The sequence below is a fragment of the Cyprinodon tularosa genome, unplaced genomic scaffold (assembly GCF_016077235.1).
Source record: "Cyprinodon tularosa strain WSP-4 unplaced genomic scaffold, ASM1607723v1 ctg627, whole genome shotgun sequence".
NCBI lineage: Eukaryota > Metazoa > Chordata > Actinopteri > Cyprinodontiformes > Cyprinodontidae > Cyprinodon > Cyprinodon tularosa.
In genome coordinates this window covers 118,545-121,538 of record NW_024039371.1, presented here as the reverse complement: position 1 = coordinate 121,538, position 2,994 = coordinate 118,545, and positions in this window count along the sequence as shown.

Genomic DNA, 2,994 nt, shown 5'->3' with positions numbered 1-2,994 from the left:
GTAAAAGGCGACCCCGTCCAGGAAACACACAGCCAGGCAGACGAGCTCCGAGCCAGCTCCCATGTCAGAGGACGAAGAAAGCACATCCACCCAGTCACAGGACCACACTGGAAAACTCCAACTCGACGGCGTTAAGCAAAGGGGTTCTGATAGCTGCCTGTTTGTTTGCTGAGGGGAACCAATAGAAGTCCCTCCAGGACTTTCATGTCAGGGCAACAGGTCTATAGTCACTGAAGACTGTTGGAGGAGTTTTCTTTGGTACTTGTTAAAGGTAAGCTCTGTGTTTACACCTTGAAGCTTTCTCTCTCTCTCCGACTCATTTTCCTGAAAAAGAGATAACTCAGGACAAAGTATAACACTTCATAACTTATATGTATTAAATAACCATGAGATATGACAAGAGATTTTGATAGAAATTGTAATCTTTCTCAGATCAGAGAAGTTGCTTAGGGTTACAGAATGGCAGCTGCTTACCAACCGGGCTCACTTCTTGGGATGACTAACAGTTCAAGAAGCATTTTATACATCTCTGTATCTGCAACATCATCACATTTTACATCACACACATTTGCAGATGAGGAGACACCCATATCTCCAGCCTTATAAATATATTACACTTTGTTATATTACACTGCTCTCATTCCATTCCCAAATCTTTGCCACATACAAAATGAAGATTATAACTGTATATAGCTGGACCGAGGAACTGGCCTTATTAAATAAACTACTGAGGAAAACATCAGTTCTGACACGCAACAGGCAAGGAATATTAGGGTGTAATAAACTCTCACATAATCAATGAGAATTATACTAAAATACAAATAAAAACAAGGCAGGCGGCCTTCCACATCACTGAATCTGTCTCCTGGGTGACGCTGAAGGGGTGTTGTAGAACCCTACAGAGCTGCTCTACATAGGCATTCATTCCTCTGGAGCTGACACTATCTACAGCTGGTGACTTGTATTAGGACTAAAGGGCTGGTTATATTCCCACAGCAGTGTGTCACAGTGAGCATGTCGCAGGTATGATGCAGACATTTTTGATTTATACTCAATATTGAAGTGTGATCTGCACTATGTTTATTCCATAGTCACGAACTAGCTGTGGGTCCAGCAGTGAGGAAGTGGGGGCAAGTTTGTCCGACAACGGAGGGACATGAGGGCATAAAAGAGAGGGGATCCAGGTGGAAAAAGGGTCCCAGCGTTCTCACGCACCTCACTCTTCTAGTTAGTCCAACTTCACGAGTCGCTTTCCGCAATCGCTGTCATACAAACAAAACAAGCTGGTAAAGTAACAAACAGGAGATACGCATGAGTAGAGGGGATGTAGATTTGACCAATCAGAAGCCTCCTGTCTGCGGTCACCTAAAATTTGGGAGAGGTGCAGCAGAGTGTCTGCGGAGGGGGCGTGGACCTCTCTGTGTTCACTGCGACACACATGCAGACAACCTAGTTTAATCAGCCTTAAATCAGCCTTTAAAGAAGTCCAAGTGACTTCAGCCAAGAGAGGAGGATGCTGAGCTTGTTCTAGAATTGAACCGGTTGAATAATGTATTCCGTTCTGTTTACATGTCATGCTGTAGCTTGCTTTCTAGCCTCTTCTTGTATATCTCCTTGCTTTCTCTTATCCTATCACCTTATGTACCTTCTGTACACTCATCATGTCTACTCTCTGAAAGGCTTGTTTCTCTTCTTAAACAGATGCTACGGATCACTTATGAGCCATGGTTTATAATTCAGAAAGCATTTCACTGGGGATTTCTCTGCTCCCTCTGCTATATATAAGGTTCAGCCCAGCTATTGGGGACAGAGCATTATTAGTGTATTCTTAGTTTATGCGTGTTTTGTATTCATGTCAGTTATTCATGTTTGTTTCATGAGTTTTAGTTAAGTCCCTGGTTCCTGTTCCTGTCCCGAAGGCATGTGGATTTAGTTTACTGTTTGTCTCCTGTCTTCTGATTGCTCTTCTCTGTGGAGCCTTCAGGGTTTCGGCTCGATGTGCAGGATGAGCTTGGGTTCTGGCCCTTGTCTGCAAAGCCCTCATCTTATATCGAGATCTAATTGTTCCTTATGTTCCTAACAGAGCACTTTGCTCTCAATCTGCAGGTTTACTAGTGGTTCCTAGAATTTCGAAAAGTAGGATGAAGGCAGGCTCCACTACTGTGGAAGCAACCACCAGTTTTAGTCCGTGAGGCAGACACCCTGTCTACTTTTAAGGGTAGAATTACAACAATCCTTTTTGATAAAGCTTATAATAAGAGTGGATGTAGTTATCTTTAGCTATCTTTACAGATGTGCAGCTATAGGCTTGGGACATAGGGGCCAGTTTTTATTATTCTGCTTCATTCTCTATCTATTCTCCCATTCTGCAGTATTAGTTAATTCAACCTTAAGTTAAGGTTATCTCTGCTATTTCTCATTAAGTAGCCTCATCTGCTCTGTTCCTGTTTGGCTGTGTCTCCATCCTGAAATAAAACATCAGCTGGGCTGCTGCTGCTGTTATCATCTTTACAACATTATAGATGACAGAGTTGGGTGCGTTTTTTAAGTGTTTAGTCATATTTTTCTCATACACTTCGACGTCCTTTCTTTTATCGTTTATCCATTTTCACATGAAAACTGTCTCAGTGCTCTTTTGTTTAACTGTTCCCTTTTCTAGGCAGAGCTACCTATGGATTTAGTATGCCATTACCTTTTCTAATATAGAAAGTGTTTTTCTATCAGTGCTTCTATGTTTTGCTTGTAAGTCTGCTTCTGTCTCCATGAACTTTGGTTGTGCAGTTTCTTCCTGTTAAAATCGAGTTCTCTCTCTGTGTGTCCTCTTGGTGTGAGGGATTGCTGTACAGTCAACAAATCAATGTAGATGATTTTCTGTCTCCAGATGCTCATCCAGGTGGAGTGATTCCAGCCAAGTCAATGACTGGATATAATTAGCTGGTTTTTCTTAGATAGAAAACATTTAAACTGTCTGACTGTAATCTTATTGAATTGTCT